General features: G+C 38.8%; 1 protein-coding gene and 1 pseudogene across 1 annotated transcript in view; one reads left to right on the top strand and one right to left on the bottom strand.

The window, feature by feature from the left end:
• Nucleotides 1-25,167, top strand: part of ZC4H2 (zinc finger C4H2-type containing) — a 129,284-nt gene that overhangs the window by 21,847 nt on the left and 82,270 nt on the right. The window lies entirely within an intron of this gene.
• On the bottom strand, nt 4,257-5,321 carry LOC111760819 (tRNA methyltransferase 10 homolog C-like; annotated as a pseudogene).

The following is a 25,167-nucleotide window of genomic DNA, read 5'->3' as shown; positions in this document are numbered from 1 at the left end:
AAACTGTTGTACAATGAATCCTACAGCAAGTTCACTGCAGTCAAAACGGACACCTGGAGGCCTGCGTGGCGTCTCGGCCTCGCCCGAGCACCAGCTCACCGTGACCGGATCCCGAACACCCCAACCTCCGAGAGGTGCCGCCGCATGCTGGAGGGGCCTTGAGATTTCCTTCTTGACCCACTGTTTTTCTAAGAGTGTGTTTTTTAACTTCCATATATTAGTATCAATTCTGGGTCTTTGGCCCTTGCAGATTTCTGGTTTCATTCCACTGTGGTCAGAGAAATTATTTTGTATGATTTCAGTCTTTATGAATTCTTTGAGACTTTCTTTGTGGCCTAGCTTGTGGTCTATCTTGGAAAATGATCCATGTGCACTTGAGAAGAATGTATATCCTTCTGTATATAAATGCAATGTTCTGTATATGTCTATTAGGTCCAGATCCTCTAATATATTGTTCAAAGTCTTTGTTTCTTTATTGATTCTCTGTTGAGATGTTCTATGCAATGGCAATAGTGGTGTATCAATGTACCCCACTATAACTGTAGAGGCATCTATTTCTTCACTTAGTTTCCACAGTGTTTGCCTCACGTATTTGGAGGGGCCCTTTTTAGGGTCAGAAATGTCTATGATTTTTCTTTCTTCTTGAAAAATTATCCATTTCACTGCTATGTAGTGTACCTCTTGGTCTCTCCCAATAGTTTGGCATGTAAAGTCTCTTTTATCTGATATTAATAAAGCTACTCCTATCCTTTTTTGGTTATTGTTTGCCTGTAAGATTGTTTTCCAGCCATTCATTTTCAATTTCCTTGAATCCCTTTGTCTAAGATGTGTTACTTGTAGACAGCATATAGATGGGTCATATTTCCTTATTCCATCTTCCAATCTGTGTCTCTTAACAGGTAAGTTTAATTCATTGACATTACTGTTATTACATTCAAGGAATTACTTATATCAAGCATATGTTCTTTGGTTTGTTTTTCTCATATTTTTGTTTGATTTTCCCCCTCTTTTTTGTGTCTTCAGTTGTTCTTACATTCTCCTCCTACTCTGTCTCTCCTTTTTTTTTTTTTCCTGATGTTGAACTTCCTTTAGTATTTCTTGAAGGGCAGGTTTCTTGTTGGTATACTCTCTTAGTTTCTGATTAACTGTGAATATTTTGAACTTTCCCTTATTTTTGAATGCTAGCTTTGCTGGATTGAGTACTCTTTTTTTTTTTTTTTTTTAAAGATTTATTTATTTATTTAATTCCCCCCCTCCCCTGGTTGTCTGTTCTTGGTGTCTATTTGCTGCGTCTTGTTTCTTTGTCCGCTTCTGTTGTCGTCAGCGGCACGGGAAGTGTGGGCGGCGCCATTCCTGGGCAGGCTGCACTTTCTTTTCACGCTGGGCGGCTTTCCTCACAGGCGCACTCCTTGCGTGTGGGGGCTCCCCCACGCGGGGGACACCCTTGCGTGGCACGGCACTCCTTGCGCGCATCAGCACTGCACATGGCCAGCTCCACACGGGTCAAGGAGGCCCAGGGTTTGAACCGTGGACCTCCCATATGGTAGACGGACGCCCTAACCACTGGGCCAAAGTCCGTTTTCCGGATTGAGTACTCTTGCTTGGAAATTTTTTTTTCTTTTATTCTCTTGACTATGTCATACCATTGGCTTCTTGCCTCCAGGGTTTCAGATGAGAAAACAGCTCTTAACATTATGTAGTCTCCTTTGTAAGTTTTGGTTCTCTTTTCTCATGCTGCTTTTGCTATTTTCTCTTTGTGTTGAGCATTGGATAATTTTGCAAGTATACATCTTGGGGTAGGCTTGTTGGGGTTATGCTGTTTGGGGTATGTTGTGCTTCCTGGACATGTACATCCATATCCCTCAATAGGTTTGGGAAATTTTCAGCTTTTATTTCCTCCAACACCCCTTCTGTCTTCTTTCCCTTCTCTTCTCCTTCTGGGATGCCTATAATGCATATGTGTATGCATTTTGCATCGTCATTCAGGTCCCTATGTCCCTCCTGGATTTTTTTATCTTTTTATTGTTCAGTTCTACTATCTGTTTGATTTCAGATGTACTGTCTTCCACATCACTAATTCTTTTCTTTACTTCTTTTAACCTGCTCTTATTTGTATTTTTAATTTCTTGAATTGTACTGTCCATCACCATCATATCCATTATCTTTTTGCATATGATTAAATTTTTTTTTCTATAACGTCTCCAAGTATTTTCTTAATATCCTTAAGCTCTTCCTTCACTTCACTAAATTGGTCCATGATATATGTTTTGAGAGCTTTGATTAGTTGTTTTATATTCCATTCCTCTTTCTGGTTTTTAATTTATTCATTGGATTGGGCCTTATTTTCCTGATTATTGGTATGGTTTATAGTTTTTTGTTAATGTCTGTTCATCATTTTATCTTGAATGATTTATTCAGTTGATTAGCTTCTTCATCTAGTCTTGTGGTTTAATTAATTGTTTTTCCGTGCATGTTAAGTCTTCTCTTTGCCACTTTGTTCTTCTTATTCTATTTCCTTGTTGTTGGCTAGGTTCCCTTGAGGGTCAGTGAAAGCAAAAGAAGTAAGGAAAAAATATAATAGTACTGATAGTAAATGTTAGCAGAAGAACCATGTGAGGTCTTTGAGAATGGATATTAAACTCATATAAGCTGTGTAGAGATATAACAGTAAAAAAGTGTAGTACCTATAATGAGATAGTAAACTGAATAATGGGAGGAATATAGTATGAATTAAAAGGCTGGTGTGGTCAGGAGAGAGGGAAAGAGAAAAGAAAGGACAATAATATAAAGAGTGAATAAAAGATCAAAACAGAATAGAGGTATAAAAACAAAAATTTATAAAAATTGGGGGCTAAACAAAGAAAGGTGGAATATAAGAGAAACAGTAAATGATGGAAGATGGGAAGTTGTAAAGGAAAGGGGATAGCATTGTTAGTTAAATTCAGTACACACAGAAAAGAGATAATCGAGGATGAGGTAGCACAGCAAATAATAAACGCTGCCTGCAGCAACTAATATTAAAAAAAGAAAAAGAAGGGGAGGGAAGCAAGGAAGAAAAAGGAAAAGGAAAAGAAAGAAAGAAAAAAGGGCCATGGGGTGACAAAGAGGAAGGGAAAATAAGAAAATAAACCAACATAAAGACCAGACAAGGCCTCAGGCAAGGAGCCCTCTTTGCATTTGAATAAACTGCTTAGGAATCTGACCTTCCCCCTTTCTCCCTTCCTCACTTCCCTCTCTACCAGGGCAGCAGGAAGGCAGTGTGCAGGATCCTGTAGGAGATTCAAATGGGTGCCTAGTGAACCAACTCACCACAGAAAATAATGACTCTTAATTTCTTAAGAGAGAGCACCCACACCTTGCTAGAAACCCTAAATATGCTATTGGAAGCCTACAAAGCACGTCCTACTGTCCCTCTCCTTTAGGTGTTCTACAGGAGGGCTAGTTAATTTTCTGACTCCACCTTCCTTCACACCAAGTTTCCTATCCCAGGGCGTTTAGGTAAATCAGGCACTCTCAGCAGATTCACCTCTCCTCTCTTCCTAGGTTCTCCCCAAGCCAGCTGGTATGCTCCACCACACTCAAAGAAAAGAGGGAACCAGAAAATTGAACCTGCAGTCCTTGGCACCCTCTGTGCCTCCCACCTAAACCTTCCTACTCCTGGAGTTATTCCGAGTCCAGAGGGCTAGGAGAATGCCGGATTTGGGGGAGGGCTGGGAACAGAAAACAGAGTGCCAGGAGAATACAGACTCAGAGTATGTGGGTCTGTGGAATGTGGGTTATGGGAGTTCAGGGAACATGGGCTTGGGGATCATGCATTTGGGGAACACAGTGCTTGTGAGCGCTGCAAAGTGACTGGCAGTTTTCAGGGAACACTGCTGCCTTCAGCCCCAGGGGGAAGGGTTTTGTCTTCCCACAGCTCTGACTTCAGTGTTAAAATCCCACAGTTTTACCTACTTTTGTTGCACTCTCTCCAGATTGATGTCCAGACCCTTGCTTTGTAGGTTTCCAAAACAGCCTGCTCCAGCAGGATTCTGCTGGATGGCTTTTTAATTGTCTCTAATTATTGTCTCTTTTTACAGTAAATTCAATATATTTCCAAAGTTTTGCAGATATTTAATCAGTTGGGAAAAGACACAATACTGCAGTTAGTTTGAAAGACTACCCAGAAAATAGAGGGAGTGAATTCCACCCAGGAAATACACTGATAGAACTGTATTTCCAATCCATTTACTTTTTAAAGCTATGAACTTTCTCATTCAAGCCACCGTTTTTGTGTTACATACATTTAAAATATCTTTCGGAAATGAATTAAAGGTTTTTGATCTCTTTGATCTATTGGCAAACTCTTGAGTATGCCAAGAAATCTCCATATAAACAGTATGCTTTCTTTTGGGAACAAACTTAAGAGCTTCTTCCCAACTTCCAGTGTTTTTCAGACATAGAAAAACACACATCGTTTGGTCCAGGATGAGATTTTTTGTACTAGTTTCCAATTGTAAATATTATCTAATGGAAGGCAGTATATTGCCAGTTTCACCTATTTTGCATTGGCTATAGATGTTCCTGACATAATCTCATCCACAGGACCCCGTTATATACATCTTGTCATGATTAAGAGTAGGCACAACATTGGGAGAATCTGCAGTTAAATGTAGTATTGTCCATTGGAAATAAATCTACATGAGGCTTTTCTTTTGTTGCTTAAAGCTATGTGCCCCATTTCTATCCATAACTTTTAAATAATATTATTTATACTAGTATAATATGATTATTTAATATTATTTATTAATATTAATAATACAATATTATTATATTAACTTCATCCATTTTAAGATTGCAGAAATAAATATGGAAAAGATCAACATAAATTCTGTTCCATTTTACACTTTGTAAAAGTTGGGAAATAGTATTCTGCTGCTCTTTGGTGCATATAATTATCATAAGCTATGTTAGAAACTAGAATTTGTCCAAACTGCATAACCTGGGCACTCTCCAGCTTATTACAATGCCCATATTCCTATCCCAAAGTCACAGAAATAGAAAGTTTGCTGTTTGTTTTCCTCGGTGGTTTCTAGCAGCTTGCTCTTTTTTGCTTTTTTCCTTTGCTGATGCTTTCATTTCCTCTTTATTTCTGTCTTAGTTTTCTAGGATGTTCAATCAAATGCCATACAGTGAGCCAGTTTAAACAATGTGGATTTATTAGTTTATGGTTTTAAGGCTAAAAGAAAGTCCAAATCAAGGCATACTCAAGGCAATGTTTTCTCACCAAAGACTGTGGTGGTATTGGGCTGGTTGCTGGCAATTCTTGGCTCCTCTGTCATATGGCAAGGCATATGGCAGCATCTTCTGGTGTCTCCCTTCTCTTCCAGGTTCAGTCAATGTCCAACCTCTTGCTTCCTATGGATTTCTCTCTCTGTGTCTTATTTCATTCCACTTATAAGAATGCCAGAAATAAGATTAAGACCCATCCTGATTGAGGAGCATTTCACCTTAACTGAAGCAGCCTCAGCAAAAGTTCATGCTTACAATGGTTCACACTCACAGAAATGGATTAAATTTAAGAACATATTCCTCTCAGGTACACAGAGCTTCAAACCACCACGATTTCCTTAGTTTTGTCATTTTTTCTTAATATATAAATATTTTAAATCTTTTTGATGATTTAGAAGCACATTCCATAAGGGTTTTGAGATCTTTCTTCACTGATGTGCTCTGGTACTTGTCTGCCAAGCAATTTCCACATCTCAGTTAACTTTGGTGACAGCTAGAGGATCTTTACCCTTGTTGCTTAAGAATGTTGAAACCCCTTCTTGCATACTATATTTCATTATAGTTTTCCACCCATCTAATTCTAGCTGTTCAAGGGGAAATGTATTCTTCTTATTAGGAGGAACACTTGGAGACATGTACAGAATTGCTGAATATTTATCTCTTTTCTTCCTATGAAGAGTAAATGGCACCAAAACCCTTGCAAAATACCTTAGAAGACGATAATAACACAAATTTAAAAAAAAAAAGGCATGCAAGAAAATCCTTCTAATTTCAGGCCATAACGGCCATTGGCTCAGACTGGTACACAGTCATGCCAGTGCCCAACCTGAAGTCCTGCCTTTTTCTTTCTTGTGCTGCCATCTGAATATGCAACATAGGCTATTGTCATTGTGGTTTTGACTTGCATTACCATAACGACCAATGATGTTGAGCATATTTCATGCACTTATTTGTCATTTGTGTATTTTCTTTGGAGAAATGTCTGTTGAAATCTTTTGCCCATTGTTTAATTGAGTTATTCATCTTTTTGTTGTTGAGCTGAATCCTAAAGATTTTGTGTGTGGGACTGAAACTTTAGAAATTGAGACCCATGGGAGAGACTTGGAGTTGGATCAGCACAACTCCAGAAGTGCTAGAGGAGTTAGAATCCCAGAAAAATAGAACCAAACCTACAGATGCTGAAGGAAACTAGAGTCCATCGAGGCATCTAGGTGACATCTCCTCTGGCTGAAAGAAAGAAAAAAAATGAGAAGATAATTATTGCTTTTAATTTATTTGGGAACTTAATTGATACAAGGCAAGCAGGTTCAAGTGTGGGACATTATCTTTGTGGTATTTAATTCTTACAGGGATTTCATGTAGGTCAAAGGTGAGATATTATTATATTGCTGGTGTTGCATTATCTGGACTATGCTACCATGTATTGCTCATTGAAATAGATTGGACAATTGCAGATAAGGGTAATTTGAGATGGAAAATCAAATAGTGGGTAAATTTTTGTCCTGCTGTGCAGTTGTGGTTCTGTGAGAATAAATATTAGTAAAAGAATGATGAATGTTAAGGAGATGGCATCACAAAAGGAGGAGTCTTGCTGTTCTATGGGTCTTCTCCCCCAATTTTTGCCCTGCTGTGCAGTTGTGGTTCTGTGAGGATAAATATTAATAAAAGAATGGTGAGAAAGCAGGGCAAGATGGCTCCTGAGTGAGTGCACTTCATAATCACTCCCACAAAGGATGGGCCGAATAGGGTTGGAATCTTGCTGGAATGGGCTGTTTCAGGGACTTGCAATACAGGAGGTGCTTGGGCATCAATTTGGAGAGACTGTGACAGAAGCAGTGCTTCCTAAAGGCAGAATTGTGGGTTTCTAGCACTGAGGACGGAAGTTGTGCGGAGGCATAACCCTTCCCCCTAGGGCTGGCTGCTGCAGGCTTTCCAGAAATGTTGGTAGTGCGAGGACGTTCCCAAGCCCTGTGTTTCCCAGGAGCGTGGTCCCCAGGTCCATGACACCTAAGCCCCCTAGCCCACGTTCCAAGGACCCACATACCCAGAGTCCACAATATCCTGGACTTCCCTCTCCTGAATCCAGTGCTCCCTGAGGTTCGTGATTATCCTAGCCCTCTGGTTTTGGACTGACTCAGTGAGTCAGAGGGTTTTGGTGGGAGGTGCAGAGAGGCCAAAAGAGTGCGGGTTCAATTTTCTGGTCCCCCCTTTTTTTGAGCTTGGAGATGCATACCAGTTGACTTGGGGAGAGCTGGGTAAGAAAGGAGAGGAAATCTGCTGAGAAAGGCCAATTTACCTAAAAGCACTGGGATAGGAAACTTGGTCTGGGAGAAGGTGGAGTCAGAAAATCAGCTAGCCCTCCTGTAGCACACCTAAGGGACAGGGACTGTAGGATGTGTTTTGAAAGCTTCCAATAGCATATTTGGGGTTCTTAGTGAAGTGTGGGTGCTCTCTCTTTGGAAATTAAGAGTTATTGTCTTCTCTGGTGATTTGGTTCACCAAGGACCCACTTGAATCTCCTACTGGACCCCACACACAGTTTTCCTGCTGCCCTGGGAGAGAAGGAAGTAAGAAAGGGAAAAAAGGGGAAGGTCAGACTCCTAAGCATTTTATTTAACTGCAAAGAGGATTCCTTGCTTGAAAATTTTTCTGATCTTTTTTGTTGGTTTGTTTCCTTGTTTTTCCTTCCTCTTTATCCCCCCACATCCCTTTCTTCTTCTTCTTCTTCTTCTTTTTATCCTTTTTCTTGCTTGCTTTACACTGCTTCCTTTTTTTGCTTTTTTTCTTTCTTTCTCTTCTTTTTTATGTTTTTTATATTAGATGGCACAAGGAGTGCTTCACATTTGCTGTGTTTCCTAATTCTCAATTTCTCCTTTCTGAGTTCTACTAATTTTGGCTACTAATGCTATTCCCATTCCTCTACATCATTCTATCCTCCATCATTCCACCTCTTACATTCCACCTCTCTTTGTTTAGCCCCCAATTTTTCTGACTCTTTATTTCTAATAACTTTATAATGTATTCACTCTTTTTTTGTCTTCATTCATTTTTTTAATACTACATTCAAAAAATATGAGGTCCCCATATAAACCCCAACCCCTCACCCCACTACTACCCCAATAGCAACATTCTCCTCCATCATCATAAGACATTCATTGCATGTGATGAATACATCTCCGAGCACAGCTTCACCTCATGGTCAATGGTCCACATCATAGCCCACACTCTCCCACGCTCCATCCAGTGGGCCATGGGAGGACCTACAATGTCCGGTAATTGTCCCTGCAGCACCACCCAGGACAAATCCAAGTCTCGAAAATGCCTCCACATCTCATCTCTTCCTCTCATTCCCCACACCCAGCAGCCACCATGGCCACTTTCACCACACCAATGCCATATTTTCTTCTATTACTAATCACAATAGTTCATGAATAGAATATCAGTAAGTCCACACTAATCCATATTCTATTCCTCAATCTTGTGGACCTTGGATTGGTTGTGACCATTCCACATCTATGTCAAGGGGTGGCTTAGATTCCAAATGGATGCTGGATGCAAGCCTCCTGCTTCCAGTTGTAGGCACTCTTGTCTCCATGGTGTGGTGGTTGACCTTCTTCAACTCCATGTTAGCTGAGTGGGGTAAATCCAATAAACCAGAGTGTAGGAGCTGAAGTCTGTTGAGGTTCAGGGCCTGGTTATCATATGGTCAGTCTAGAGATTCAGATGTCCTGAGTATATATTAAAACCCAGCACCAACTGCAATTCTGGTAAAGTAACAGGAAAGGCTTGTGAAAAGAGATCACATCTGAGTCCAGTTCCATCACACAGAAACACCAACTCCAAAGAAGGGCAAACTGACATGGCAGTGAACTCCATCTGCCATGACCATAGAACCCGTGGGTCTCTTTAGCCCTCAAAAGAACCAATACCTGGGGTTGTAGCTACTTTATCTGTCTCTGAGACTCTGCTCAGGTGTGCATAAGGGCAATCCTTCTGCCAACCTCCAGACTCTTTTTTAGAGACTCATAGCCATATAAACTCATTTGCCCTTTCCATTTCCCCCTTGATTTAGGTCAAAAAGCATTTTTTAACTCCTGTTATTATATGTAGACAGATATATTCTGCTGGTCCGAGTTGAACATTTTATTCAAGGTCATTTTCTAGTTACATCATCAGCTGGTACTTGATAGTAATCCCTCGGAACCAGGGAGGCTCATCCGTGGGAGTCATGTCCCACACTGGGGGGAAGGCAGTGCATTTACATGCTGAGTTTGGCTTTGAGACTGGCCACATTTGAGTAACATGGAGGCGCTGAGGAGGTAACTATTGGCACACTGCAGCTCGAAGCCTTGTCCTTATTTCAGGTGCACAGGCTCACAAGCATAGTCATTAGAATCAGGGGTTCATTGTTGGACTTTCATTTTTTTTTTTTTTGGTCTTTGCCATTGCACTTGGGGGACTGTTGCTGTTCCTTTAGGGACTGTGATAGAGTTCCCCTGGCTAGGAACTCAGCACTCCCTCAGTTGTTGTTTTTAATTGTCTCCACTATGAAAATATCCAAACAAAACATTTTTATGTACCCTGGATATATGCCCTGTAGAACTCCCAGCCAACCATGTGTCCCCTGTCAATAACATCCCACACCAGTATTCCTCTGCTGCCATTGTTGAACCACTCTGTGACCCAAAACTTCCTGAAAAGTGAAGCCCAATATATTGCCAGGTTCCCTTAATAGTAAAAGGGAATATAGCGATGAGTTTAAAGGTTAGATATAGAATACATATTATTTTGGAAAAATTCTACATCCTATCTTTTCCTTTTCTTTTTTCTAATTATTAATCTTATCTTCACAATAGTTTTAGATCACAGTGATTCATATATACAATATACAGTACTCCCACATATCCAACATACAACCTTTTCCCTTCTACAGCAATGATCTTTTAACATATTCATACCATATTGACTGAAACTGATATACAGCTATTGAGATAATAGCTTTCAAACAAGGCAACATTTGTGTTTACATAGTGGTTTATATTTTAGACTATACAATTTTCTAAATTTTTAGTTATCTTATGTTTTACATTATGATTTACATTTTAGCCTATCATCCCCTATATATTTTTTGTGTAATTTTACATGTCTTATATCCATCATTGTGTACACAAGTGGAACACTTCTATTGCCCACACAGTTACATTGGTTCCATCTCTTCAATACCTCTTTCCTCCTCCCCTTAGGGCCCAAGTGACAGTCAATCTTCACTTCTTGAAGAGCCATGTTCAGAGATACTTGCAACAGTGTTGAGGGCTTGCCATGCTCAACTGCCCTAATGCCCTGGGAGCCACCATTTCTCTTGAGAGATACAGTTCCCTCTATTTGATGGCAACAGTCCTCCCCAGGATGTGGGTATACTTTCACTCTCATTATATGGGTCTCTACCCAATGATATAACCCACTCTGGCAAAATGAGCATTCACATATTCCCTAGGAGTCTGTCCTGTGTCAGATTATCCCCTTTAAGTATCTTAAAGTGTTAACTTTCCTTATTATATTTTTGAAAAGGTTTTCTCAGCATTATACTCTCAACGAACTCCTCCTCACAATCTCCTATTGTCGTATGATGCCCCACCCTCCCCCCAATTTCTTGGGCAATATTACCTATCCTCCCATCCCTAGCCACCCACAAGCCCACAAAGCCCCACCCAAAGGTAACCCTATGCCCCCATTTTATCCCTTCCTTGTACACATACTTACCTCCAGCTTATCATAGATTTCACCCATGTAGATGTCAGCTTAAATCTTTCCTCTACCCCCTGATTTCCTGTAAGTCTATCATGCAGTCTCCAGCTCTCTGAGGCAGCTTGGTTTACTTATTTCATATCATTGAGGTCATGTAGTATTTGTCCTTCAATGCCTGGGTTGCTTCAGTCAACATAAGGTTCTCAAGATTCATCCATGTTTTCACGTGTGTTTGTAATGTATTTGTTCTTAAACCCGAGTAGTATTCCATTGTATGTATTTAACACATTTTATTTATCCATTCATTTTTTGATGGGCATTTGGGTTGATTCCAACTTTTGGTGATAGTGAACAGTGCTACTATGAACATTGATGTGCATATATTGGTTTGTGTCCTTGTTTTCAGTTCTGTTGAGTATAAACGCAGCAGTGGAATTGCTGGGTCATATGGCAAATCTATGGCTAGTTTTTTGAGAAACCACCAAATTGTCCTCCAGAATGGTTGGATCCTTCTGAATTCCCACCAGCAGTGAATGGTGTTCCCATTCCTCCACATTCTCTACAGCATTTATAGTCTTCTACTTTTTTCATAGCTGCCAATCTTATGGGAGTAAGATGGTATCACATTGTAATCTTGATTTGCATTTTCCTGATAGCTAGACATTTGGAGCATTTTTCATGTGCTTTTATCCACTTGTATTTCTTCTTCATAGAAGGGTCTGTTTAAATCTTTTTCCCATTTTTTAAATGGGTTGTTTATCTTTTTATTTTCAAGATATATGTGTTCTTTATATATGCAAGTTATAAGTCTCCTATCCAATATATGGTTACCCAATATTTTCTCCCATTGTGTAGGCTCTGTTTTCACTTTCTTGACAAACTCCTTTGAGGTGCAGAAGGCTGTAATTTTGAGGAGTTCACATTTATCTATTTGTTCTTTTGCTGCTAGGGCTTTTGGTTTAAAGTTCATGCAGCCATTTTCTATAACAAGGTCTTGGGTATGCTTCCCTACACTGCTTTCCAAAGTCTTTATGGTCTTGGTTCTTATATTTAGGTCTTTGATCCATCTTGAGTTGATTTTTGTATAAGGTGTGAGATGGTAATCCACTTTCATTCTTTTACATATGAATATCCAGTTCTCCAGGCAACATTTGTTGAATAGGCCATTCTCTTCCCATTGAGAGTGTTTGGTGGTTTTATTGAATATTATATGGCTATACATATGAGGATCTATATCAGAACTCTCAATTTGGTTCCATTGGTCTGTGTGTCTCTCCTTGTGACAATATCAAGCTGTTTTCACTACTGTAGCTTTGTAGTATATTTTGAAATCAGGTAGCGTGATTCCTCCAATTTCGTTTTTCTTTTTTTTTTTTCACTTCAGTATTCTTTATTTATTTCTTTATTTTATTTTTTTCATTTTTTAATTCATTTTTAAAAATTTTTACATTCAAAAAAATATGAGGTCACATTCAACCCCACCGCCCCCACCCCACCACTACCCCCACAGCACCACTCTCTCCCATCATCATGACACATCCATTGCATTTGGTAAGTATATCTCTGGGCATCGCTGCACCTCATGGTCAATGGTCCACATCATAGCCCATACTCTCCCATGTTCCATCCAGTGGGCCCTGGGGGGGATCTACAATGTCCCGTAATTGTCCGTGAAGCACCACCCAGGACAACTCCAAGTCCTGAAAACGCCTCCACATCTCATCTCTTCCTCCCATTCCCTGCACCCAGCAGCCACCATGGCCACTTTTCTCACACTAATGCCACATTTTCTCTGTGGACCTTGGATTGGTTGTGTCCATTGCACATCTATGTCAAGAGGAGGCTTAGATTCCACATGGATACTGGATACAATCCTCCTGCTTTCAGTTGTAGGCACTCTAGGCTCCGTGGTGTGCTGGTTGACATTCTTCAACACCATGTTAGCTGAGTGGGGTAAGTCCAATAAATCAGAGTGTAGGAATTGAAGTCTATTGAGGCTCAGGTCCTGGCTATCATATTGTCAGTCCACAGATTCAAATCCCCTAGATATATCTTAAACGCCAGCACCAAATACAATTCCAGTAAGGTAGCATGAAAGTCTTGTGAAAAGAGATCCCATCTGTGTCCAGCTCCATCACGCAGAAACACCAGCTCCATAGAAGGGCCAACTGACATGGCGGTGAACCCCGTGTGCCATGACAATAGAACCTGTGGGTCTCTCTATCCCTCAAAAGAACCAATACCTGGGGTTGTATCTACTTTATCTGTCTCTGAGACTCTGCTCAGGTTTGCATAAGGGCAATCCTTCTGACAACCTCCAGACTCTTTTTTAGAGACTCATAGCCATATAAACTCATTTCTCCTTTCCATTTTCCCCTTACATTAGGTCAAACAGCATTTTAAACTCCTGTTATTATATGTAGACAGGGATATTCTGCTGGTCCACGTTGAACTTTTAATTCAAGGTCATTTTCTAGTTGCATCATCAGCTGGGACTTGGTAGTGATCCCTTGGTGCCAGGGAGGCTCATGCCTGTGTGTCATGTCCCACGCTGGGGGGAATGCATTGCATTTACATGCTGAGTGTGGCTTCGAGACTGGCCACGTTTGAGTAACATGAAGGCTGTAAGGAGGAAACTCCTAGGCACAGTGCTGCTCTAGGCCTTGTTCTTATTTCAGGCGTATAGGCTCACAAGCATATTCATTAGTATCAGGTGCTCACTGTTGGACCCTCATTAATTCCTGGTCCTTACCGTTGCACCTGGGGGATTGCTGCTGCTCCCCTAGGGACCATGACAGAACACCCCCGGCCAGGAACCCAGTACCCCCCCAGGTGTTGTTTTTAGTTGTTGCCACTATGAGTATATCCAAACATTACCATGCACCCTGGACATATGTCCTGTATAACTCCTTGTCAACCATATATCACCTGTCAATAACATCCTATACCAGTATTCCTCCGCTGCCATTGTTGAACCACTCTGTGATCCAAAACTTCCTGAAAAGTGAAGCCAAATATAATGTCATGATCCCTTACTAGGAAAATGGAATATAGTGATGGGTTTAAAGGTTAGATATAGAATACGTATTGATTTGGAAAAATTCTACATCCTATCTTTTTCTTTTCTTTTTTCCTAATTATTGAGCTTCACTTCCCAAGAGCCCTAGATCACAGTAATTCATCTATACAATATACAGTACTCCCACACATCCACCATAAAACCTTTTCCCTTCCACAGTGATATTCTTATAACTTATTCATATCATATTTACTTAAACTGATGTACAGACTCCGAGACAATAGCTTTCAAACAACGTGACATCTGTGCTTACATTGTGGTCCATACTTTAGGATATACAGTTTTCTGAATTTTTAGTTATCCTATATTTTACGTTATGATTTACATTATTAGTCTGTCATCCCCTATATGTTTTTGGTGTAATATTACATGTTTTATATCCATCCTTGTGTACTCTCGTGAAACTCCTCTCTTGCACCCACATTTACCTTGGTTCCATCCATTCAACATCCATTTTCCCCTCCCCTTGGGGCCCACAGTGACAGCCAATCTCCATTTCCTGAGGAGCCACGTCCAGAGATACTTGCAACAGTGTTCAGGGCCTGACTTGCTCAACTGCCCCAATGCCCTGGGAGCCACCCTTTCTCTGGAGAGATACACTTTCCTTTATTTGATGGCATTAGTCCCCCCAGGATGTGCGTCCACCCCCACTCTCACTACTTAAGTCTCTATCCAATGGTACAACCCACCCTGGCAAAATGAGCATTCAGACATTCCCCAGGAGTCCGTCCCATGTCAGACCATCCCCTCTGAGCATCCTAAACAGATAACCCTCATCATTATATTTTGATACGGTTTTCTCAGCATTTTACTCTCAACCACCACCTGACACTCTCCTATATTCATACATTGCCCCTCCCTCCCCCCAATTTTTTCGGCACTATTACCCATCCGCCCATCCCCAGCCTCCCTCAAACCCGCAAAGCCGCACCCAAAGGCAACCCCTTGCCCCCATTTTATCTCTTCTTTGTGCTCATTCTTACCACCAGCTCATCATAGATTCCACCCCTGCAGATGTCAGCTCACATTCTTCCTCAACCCCCCGATTTCCTGTAAGCCTATCTTCCAGTCTCTAGCTCTCTGAGGCTGCTTGCTTATTTCATATCATTGAGGTCATGTAGTATTTGTCCTTCAATGCCTGGGTTGCTTCACTCAACATAAGGTTCTCAAGATTCATCCATGTTATCACGTGTGTTTGTAGTGTATTTGTTCTTACAGCCAAGTAGTATTCCATTGTGTGTATATACCACATTTTATTGATCCACTCATCTCTTGATGGACATTTGGGTCGATTCCAACTTTCAGCAATAGTGAACAATGCTGCTATGAACATTGGTGTGCATATATTGGTTTGTGTCCTTGTTTTCAGTTCTGTGGGGTATATACCCAGCAGTGGTATTGCTGGGTCATATGGCAAATCTATGGTTAGTTTTTTGAGAAACTGCCAAATTGTCGTCCAGAATGGTTGGATCCTTCTGCATTCCCACCAGCAGTGGATGAGTGTTCCCCTTTGTTCACATCCTCTCCAGCATTTGTATTCTTCTGGGATTTTTTCATAGCTGCCAATCTTATGGGAGTAAGATGGTATCTCAGTGTACTTTTGATTTGCATTTCCCTGATAGCTAGAGATTTGGAGCATTTTTTCATGTGCTTTTTAGCCATTTGTATTTCTTCTTTCGAGTTGTGTCTGTTTAAATCTTTTTCCCATTTTTAAAATGGGTTATTTATCTTCTTATTTTCAAGATATAGGAGTTCTTTATATCTGCAAGTTATAAGTCTCTTATCAGATATATGGCTGCCAAATATTTTCTCCCATTGTGTGGGTTCCATTTTTACTTTCTTGACAAACTCCTTTGAGGTGCAGAAGTCTTTAATATTGAGGAAGTCCCATTTATCTATTAGTTCTTTTGCTGCTCGTGCTTTTGGTGTGATATTCATGAAACCATTTCCTATTACAAGTTCCTGTAGATGTTTCCCTACACTGCTTTCCAAGGGCTTTATGGTCTTGGCTCTTATATTTAGGTCTTTGATCCATCTTGAGTTGATCTTTGTATAAGGTGTGAGATGATAATCCTCTTTCATTCTTCTACATATGGATATCCAGTTCTCCAGGCACCATTTGTTGAATAGGCCATTCTCTCCAGTTGAGAGGGTTTGGTGGCTTTATTGAATATTATATGGCTATATATATGAGGTTCTACATCAGAACTTTCAATTTGATTCCATTGGTTTGTGTGTCTCTCCTTATGCCAATACCATGCTGTTTTCACTACTGTAGCTTTGTAGTATGTTTTGAAGTCAGGTAATGTGATTCCTGGAATTTCGCTTTTCTTTTTAAATATGTCTTTGGCTATTTGGGGCCTCTTTTCTTTCCAAATAAATTTCATAGTTTTTCTAGTTCCTTGAAGAATGCTGTTTTGATTTTTATTGAGATTGCATTAAATGTGTAGATCACTTTTGGTAGGATAGACATCTTAATAATATTTAGGCTTCCTATCCATGAACAGGAAATATTCTTCCATTAATTTAGGTCTTCTTTGATTTCCTTGAACAATCTTGTGTAGTTCTCTTTGTATAAGTTTTTTACCTCTTTAGTTAAATTTATTCCTAGGAATTTGATTATTTTATTTACTATTGTAAATGGTATTTGTTTCTTGATTTCCTCCTGACCTTGCTCATTATTGGTGTACAGAAATGCTACTGAGTTTTGTGCATTGATCTTATAACCTGTGACTTTACTAAACTCATTTATGAGTTCTATAAGATTTGTTGTAGACCTCTCAGGGTTTCTATGTATAGGACCATGTCATCTACATATAATGAAATTTTCACTTCTTCCTTTCCAATTTGAATGCTTTTTATATCTGGTTTTTGCCTCAGTGCTCGAGCAAGTACTTCTAAGACATTATTAAATAGAATGGGAGAGAGTGGGCATCCTTGTCTTGTTCCTGATCTTAGTGCGAAGGATTTTAGGATTTCACCATTGTAAACGATGTCAGCTGTGGGTTTTTCATATATATTCTTTATCATGTTCAGAAAATTTCCTTGTATTCCAATGTTTTGGAGTGTTTTTATCAAGAAAGTGTGCTGTACTTTGTCAAATATTTTTTCTGCATCTATAGATATAATCATGTGATTTTTTTCCTTCAATCAGTTTATGTGGTGTATTACATTGATTGATTTCCTTATGTTGAACCATCCTAGCATCCCCGGAATTAATCCCACTTGCTGATGGTATATAATTCATTTCATTTGTTGTTGAATACGTTTAGCAAGTATTTTGTTGATGATTTTTGCATCTCGGTTCTTTAGAGAAATTTGTCTCTTATTTTCCTTTCTTGTGGTATCTTTATTTGGCTTTGGTACTAGGGTACTGTTGGCATCATAGAATGAGTTCAGTAATGTTCCTTCTGATTTGATTTTTTGGAAGAGTTTCAGCAGGATTGGTGTTAGTTCTTTCAGGAATGTTTTCTAGAATTCACCTGTGAAGCCGTCTGGCCTTGGGCTCTTCTTAGTTCGGAGGTTTTTAATGACTGATTCTATCTCTTTACTTGTGATTGGTTTGTTGAGATCATCAATTTCTTCTTTCCTTAGTACAGTCTGTTTATGTGATTCTAGGAATTTGTCCATTTCCTCTGAATTGTCATTTTTGTTGGAATATAATTTTTCAAAGTATCTTCTTATGATAGTCTTTATTTCTGTGGGGTCAGTGGTGATATCTCCTTTCTCATTTCTTATTTCGTGTATTTGCATCTTCTCTCTTTTTTTCTTTGTTAGTCTCACGAAAGGCTTGTCTATTTTATTGATCTTCTCAAAGAACCAGCTCTTGGTCTTGTTTATCTTTTCAAGTGCTTTCTTATTTTCTATTTCATTTAGTTCTGCTCTTATCTTTGTTATTTCTTTCTTCTTCCTCTGGGGTACTTTATTGTTTTTTTTACTAATTCTTCCAAATGTGCAGTTAGTTCTTCAATTATTGCTCTTCTTTTTTGATATATGAAATTATGGCTATACATTTCCATCTCAGTATTGCTTTTGCTGCATCCCATAAGTTTTGGTATGTGTGTAATCATTATCATTAGTTTCAATGTAGCTATTAATTTCTTTTGAGATTTCCTATTTGACCCCCTGTTTTTCTAAGATTGTGCTGTTTAATTTCCATATCTTCGTGTGAAATCTGGGCCTCTGGCCCTTGCAGATTTCCAGCTTCACTCCACTATGTTCAGAGATATTATTTTGTATGATTTCATTCTTTCTGAATTCATTAAGCCTTTCTCTGTGGCCTAGAATATGGTGTATCTTGGAAAATGATCCATCTGCCCTTGAGAAAAATGTATATTCTGCTGTATTCGGGTGTAATGATCTGTATATGTCAATTAGATCCAGGTCCTCTAATACACTGTCCAAATATTTTGTTTCTTTTGTTATTCTCTTTTAAGTTGTTCTGCCCAAAGATGATAGTGGTGTATTAAAATCTCCCACTATAATTGTAGAGGCATCTATTCTTTCACTTTGTTTTTCCAGTGTTTGCCTCATGTGTTTGGAGGCTCCCTTGTTAAGAACATAAATATTTATGATTGTTCATTCTTCTTGAGGCATTGTCCCTTTCTCTAATATGTAGTATCCTTTGTCTCTCACAATTGTTTCACATTTAAAGTCTATTTTGTCTGATATTAATATAGCTACTCCTGCACTTTTTTGGTTATTGTTTGCTTGTAAGATTGTTTTCCAACCATTCACTTTCAGCCTCAATGAATCCCTGGGTCTAAGATGTGTTTCTTGTAGAAAGCATATAGATGGGTCATATTTCCTTATCCAATGTCCCAATCTGAATCTTTTGGTAGGTGAGTTTAATCCATTGATGTTCAGTGTTGTTACTTTCAAGGAATTATTTATGTTAGCCATATTTTGATTGGACTTGTGTTTGTCATATTTTGCTTGTTTTTTCCTTCTCTTTTTGTCTTTTTTGTTGCTCTTACACTCTCCTCCAACTCTGCCTCTCCTGCTTTTTCCTTTCTTCCTGCAGAACTCCCTTTACTATTTCCTGAAGGGGAGGTTTCTTATTGGCATACTCTTTCAATTTCTGTTTATCTGTGAATATTTTGAACTCTCCATCATTTTTGAATGTCAATTTAGCTGGATAGAGTATTCTTGGTTGGAAATTTTTTTCTTTAGGTACCTTGACTACATCATACCACTGCCTTCTTCCCTCCATGGTTTCAGATGAGAAATCAGCACTTAATCATATGGAGCCTCCCTTAGATGTGATAGTTTTCTTTTCTCTTGCTGCTTTTAGAATTTTCTATCTTGAGCATTGGATAATTTGTTAAGTATATGTCTTGGGGTGAGCCATTTGGTGTTTATGATGTGTGGGGTGTATTGTACTTCCTGGACATATACATCTGTCTCTCTCAGTAGATTTGGGAAGTTTTCAGCCATTATTTCCTGCAACACCCCTTTTGTCCCCTTTCCCTTCACTTCTCCTGTAATACATATGTTTGTTCATTTTGCATTGTCCTTCACGTACCTAGGTCCTAGCTGGATTTTTTCTATCTTTTTATCGATCAATTCTACTATCTGTTTGAATTCAAATGTACTGTCTTCCACGTAACTCATTCTCTCTTTGACTCTTGTAATCTGCTGCTATTTGCTAAGATTGTATTTTTGATTTCTTGAACTGTCGTGTTCACTCCCATCATATCTGTTATCTTTTTGATTATGTCTGCAATTTCCTCTCCAATTGTTTTCTTCATATTGTTAATCTCTTCCTTTAATTCATTATGTTGGTCTCTAATATGGGTTTTGAGATCTTTAATTACTTGTCCGATGTTCTGCTCCCCTTCTTGGTTTTTAGTTTGTTCATTGGATTCAGCAATGTTTTCCTGAGTATTGGCTTGGTTTGTAGTTTTTTGTTGCTGTCTGGTCATCATTTTATCTTAATGGTTTTAATCAGTTCCTTAGCTTCTTTGTCTAGTATTGGGGATTAGTTGTTGTTCTTGCATAAGTGTTATGTCTTGTCTTTGTGACTTTGTTCTTTCTCTAATTTCTTGTTGCTGGCTAAGTTCACTTTGAAAGAAAATATTCGGGCCAGGGCAAGGAAATTGTGTAAGAAAAGAAAATGTGTAAAGTAGTATTGATAATAAGTTTTAACAGAGCAACAATGTGAGATCTGGGAGAATGGATATTAGACTCATGTAAGTTGTGTAGAGTTATAGCAGTAAGTAGAGTACCTATAATGAGATAGTCAACTGAATATGGGGAGGAATATAGTATGAATTAAAAAGGCAGTGTTTTCATGAGAGAGGGAAAGAGAAAAGGTAGGCAATAATATCGAGTGGTTAAAAGACAGAAAAGAGATCAAAGGTATTAGAAATTAAATTTAGACAATTTGGGGAACAAAGAAAGGGAGGTGGAATGTAAGAGAGACAGTAGATGATGGAGGATAGCAAGATGTGGGGGAAAGAGAATAGTGTAGGTGGCCAAAATCAATTCACACAGAAACGAGGAAATGGAGGATAAGGAAACACAGCAAATGTGATGCGCTCCCTGTATTATTGTATAAATAAAATAAAATAAAATAAGAAGAGAAAGAGAGAAAAGGAAAAAAAAGAGAAGTAAAAGCGGGGGGTAGGCAAAGAAAAGGGTGGGAAACCAGCAAGAAAAAGAAAAGAAGAAAAAAAACCCTAAATAAATGAAAAAGGACCTTGGGGGATACAATGGGAGAAAAGACCAGGAGATAATGCAATATTAGCCATCAAGACAAGAAAGAAAAAAAAAAAAAGGCCCAACACTGAGGACAGTAAAGGACCTCAGATGGACCTCAGGGCATTGTGACTTCAGAGATGGGAAGTCTGTGATATTGCAGACTCAAGAGGTGTGAGTCTCTGGAGTGTGGGCCACCAGGGCTTATGGGACACAGACCTGGGAACCACGCATCTGGTTAACAGGGAACCTGGCAGCACTGTAGTGCAACACAGTCTTCAAGGATCCCCACAGCTGGGCGCCAGCCCTAGGGGAAGAGGTCACGCTCACAAACTCTGACCTCTGTCTCAGAAACCCAAAATTACACCTCTCACAAGTGTCTTTTCTGTCACTGTCTTACCAAATTGACTTCAGGACATCTCCCGCCCTGCAAGCCCCCAAAACAGCCTGCTGGGGGCGCTGCTGTACAACAAACAATTCAGGGACCACCACAGATGGGACGCTAGCCTAAGGGGAGGGGCTCCAGTCACAAGCTCTGACCTCCGTGTCAGAAACCCAAAATTCCACGTCTCTCAAGAATCTCCTCCATCACTCTCTCACCAAATCGACTTCCAGACACCTCCCACCCTGGAAGCCCCCAAATAGCCCGCTCAGGGCTTGGGAACTCCCCAGCACAGCAAAACCTCCAGTAATCGCCACTGCTGGGATGCCAGCCTCAGGGGGAAGCATCCTGTGCGCAGCCCCGATCTCCGTAAAAGAGACCCAAAATTCTACCTTTTACAAAAATCTTCTCTGTCACCGTCCCACTAAATCAATGTCCAGACACCTCCTGCCCTGCAAACACCCGAAACAGCCTGGTCCAGCAGGATTCCAACCCTACTCAGCCACTTCTTTGCAGGAGAGATTATAAGGTGCACTCCTGTATTCACTCTTTATATTATGGTCCTTTCTTTTCTCTTCCCCTCTATCCTGACCAGAGTGATCATCTAATTAATACTATATTCCTCCCCATGTTCAATTTAGTGCCTCATTATAGGTACTGAACTTTTATTACTGTTAAACTCTACACAGCTTACATTAGTCTAGTATCCATTCTAGATTTCACAGGGTTCTTCTGTTAATATTTAATATCAATACTATTACACTTTTTCTTTTCTTACTCATTTTCTTTCTCTTGCCCTAATATTTTCCTTCAAGTGAACTTAGCCAACAAAAAGAAAATAGAATAAGAAGAATAAAGTGGAAAAGACAAGACTTAACATGCACAAAAAACAACTAATTAAACCCCACGACTAGACAAAGAAGCTAATCAACTGAATAAACCCACCAAGATAAAATGATGACTAGACAGCAACAAAAACTACAAACCAAACCAATAATCAGGAAAACATGGCCCAATCCAATGAAAACCTAAAAACCAGGAAGAGGAGTGAAACATCGAACAACTAATCAAAGCTCTCAAAACATACATCATGGACCAATTAGTGAAATGAAGAGAGAGATTAAAGATATTAAGAAAATATTGGAGAGCTTACAGAAAGAAAACGAAGTCACATGCAAAAAGATAATGGCTATGATAAAGATGAACAGCACAATTCAAGAAATTAAAAATACACTTCCAGCAAATAAGAGCAAATTAAAAGATGCAGAGGAAATAATTTGTAATGTGGAAGACAGTACATCTGAAATCAAACAGATAGAATTGAACAATAAAAAGATAGAAAAAATCCAACAGAGACATAAGGACCTTAATGACAATGCAAAATGCAAATGCATATGCATTATAGGCATCCCAGAAGAAAAGGGAAAGGGAACAGAAGGGGTGTTGGAGGAAATAAGAGCTGAAAATTTCCCAAACCTATTGAGGGAGATGGATGTACATGTCCAGGAAGCACAACACACCCCAAATACCATAAATCTAAACAAGCCTACCCCAAGACATATACGTATCAAATTATCCAATGCTCAAGATAAAGAGAAAATAGTAAAAGCAGCAAGAGAAAAGAGAACTGTCACATACAAGGGAGGCTCCATAAAATTAAGTGCTGATATCTCATCTGAAACCATGGAGTCAAGAAGACAGTGGTATGACATAGTCAAGGGACTAAAAGAAAAAAATTTCCTACCAAGAATACTCTATCCAGCTAAAATAAAATTCAAAAATGATGGACAGTTCAAAATATTCACAGATAAACAGAAACTAAAAGAGTAGGCTAAAAAAAGTTGTGCCCTTCAAGAAATACTAAAGGGAGTTCTACAGAAGGAAAGAAAAAAACAGGACAGACAGAGATGGAGGAGAGTGTAAGAAAAACTAAAAAGACAAAAAAAAGAGAAAAAATCAAACAAAATAAGACAAACAGAAATCCAAAGAAAATATAGCTAATATAAGTAATTCCTTGAAAGTAATAACATTGAATGTTATTGGGTTAAACTCACCTGTCAAGAGACTCAGACTGAAAGATTGGATAAGGAAATATGACTCATCTATATGCTATCTACAAGAAACACATCTTAGACACAGGGATTCAAGGAGGTTGAAAGTGAATGACTAGAAAACATTCTTAGAGGCAAATAACAAACAGAAAAGGGCAGTAGTAGCTATAATGATATTAGACAAATAAGACTTTAAGTGTAAAAAATTGTGAGAGACAAAGATGGATACTACATATTAGTGAAAGGGATAATCCTTCAAGAAGAAAGAGCAATCATAAACATTTATGCTCCTAACAAAGGCACTTCCAAATATGTGAGGTAAACACTGGAAAAACTAAGTGAAGGAATAGATGCCTCTACAATTATACTGGGAAACTTTAAAACACCATTATCACCTTTGGATAGAAATTTCAAAAGAGAATCAATAAAGAAACAAAGAGTTTGAACAATATATTAGAGAAACTGGATCAAATAGACATGTAGAGAACATTACACCCAAATACAGCAGGATATACATTCTTCTCAAGTGCGCATGGAACATTCTCCAAGATAGAGAACATGCTAGGCCACAGAGCAAGTCTCAATGAATTCAGAAAGATCAAAATCATATGAAATAATTTCTCTGACCACAGTAGAATGAAGCTGGAAATCTGCAAGGTTCAGAGACACAGATTTGGGAAGAAGATATGGAAGTTAATTAAAACAATCTTAGAAAAAGAGTGGGTCAAGGAGGAAATCTCAAAGAAATCAATAACTACCTTGAAACCAATGAAAATGATATCAAAACATATCAAGACTTATGGGATGCAGCCAAAGCAGTACTGAGAGGGAAATTTATAGCCATAAATTCTAATATCAGAAAAGAAGAAAGATCTAAAATTGAAGAATGAACTGCACACTTGGAGGAATTAGTAAAAAAAAACAACCCAAACTAAAGTCAATGGTAGAAGGAAAGAAATAATGAAGATCAGAGCAGAACTAAATGAAATAGAAAATATGAGAGGACTTGAACAAATGAACAATACCTAGACCTGGTTCTTTGAGAAGATCAATAAATTTGTCAAACCTTTATCTAGACTAACAAAGAAAAAAAGAGAAAACATGCAAATACACAAATCAAGAAATGAGAAAGGAGATATCACCACTGAAAGACTATCATAAAAGGATACTTTGAAAGACTATATTACAATAAGAAGGACAATTTAGAAGAAATGGACAAATTCCTAGAAACACATGAACAACCTACATTGACAAAAGAAGAAATAAATGATCTCAACAAGCCAATCACAAGTGAAGAGATAGAATCAGTCATTAAAAAGATCACAACTAAGAAGAGTCCTGGTCCATATGGCTTCACAGGTGAACTGTACCAAATATTCCAGAAAAAATAATACCAACCTTGTTGAAACTTTTCCAAAATACTGAAACAGAAGAAACATTGCCTAACTCATTCTATGATGCCAACATTACCCTAAGCAAAGTCAAACAAAGACACTACAAGAAAGGAAAATTACAGACCAATCTCTCTAATGAACCTAGATGTGAAATTCCTCAACAAAATACTTGCTAATCATATTCAACACATATTAAGTGAATTATACACCATGACCTCATAGGCTTCATTCCTGGTATGCAAGGATGTTTCAACAGAAGAAAATCAATTAATGTAATACACCACATAAACACATTGAAGGGGAAAAATCACATGATCATATCTATAGTTGCAGAAAAAGCATTTGACAAAATACAGGACACTTTCTTGATGAAAACACTTCAAAAGATTGGAATGGAAGGAAACATTCTAAATATGATAAAGGGTATATATAAAAAACCCACAGATAACTTCATTTACATTGGCAAAATCCTAAAATCTTTCCCTGTAGGGTCAGGAAAAAGACAAGTATGATCACTATCACCCCTTCTATTTAACATTGTGTTAG

Source organism: Dasypus novemcinctus, chromosome X, assembly GCF_030445035.2.
Source record: "Dasypus novemcinctus isolate mDasNov1 chromosome X, mDasNov1.1.hap2, whole genome shotgun sequence".
Taxonomy (NCBI): domain Eukaryota; kingdom Metazoa; phylum Chordata; class Mammalia; order Cingulata; family Dasypodidae; genus Dasypus; species Dasypus novemcinctus.
This window is presented reverse-complemented; position numbering and strand designations above follow the sequence as displayed.